This window comes from Octodon degus, unplaced genomic scaffold (genome assembly GCF_000260255.1).
Source record: "Octodon degus isolate 3935 unplaced genomic scaffold, OctDeg1.0 scaffold00008, whole genome shotgun sequence".
NCBI lineage: Eukaryota > Metazoa > Chordata > Mammalia > Rodentia > Octodontidae > Octodon > Octodon degus.
In genome coordinates, this window is record NW_004524584.1 from 17853471 (window position 1) to 17853875 (window position 405).

Consider the following 405-nt stretch of genomic DNA (forward strand, 5'->3'; position numbering starts at 1 on the left):
GCTTGTACCAGTCTGCACTCCTACCAATAATGGAGAAGGTTTCCATTTTCCACATAACTCCTCCAGCATTTGTTATTGGTTGACTTCTTTTTTTTTTCTTTTGGTGCTTTAAAAAATTTTATTTAACTGAAATGGACTTACATATGTTTCCGAAGTGACTTCCATTTATTTATTTATTTATTTATTTTTCCTTGAATTTTTTTATTTGTACATTTTATATATACATAGTGATAGCATTCATCATAGGGGAATTGTACCTTGCTTCAAACAATAGTTTAAAGCATTTTTTTAAGATTTAAAATTTCTGAATTTAGTTCAACTTATAATACCACATTTCCAAGAAAAATGAACCTTTTGCAAAGACATTTAAATAAAACCATACCAAGATGCACAAAAATGAAATTG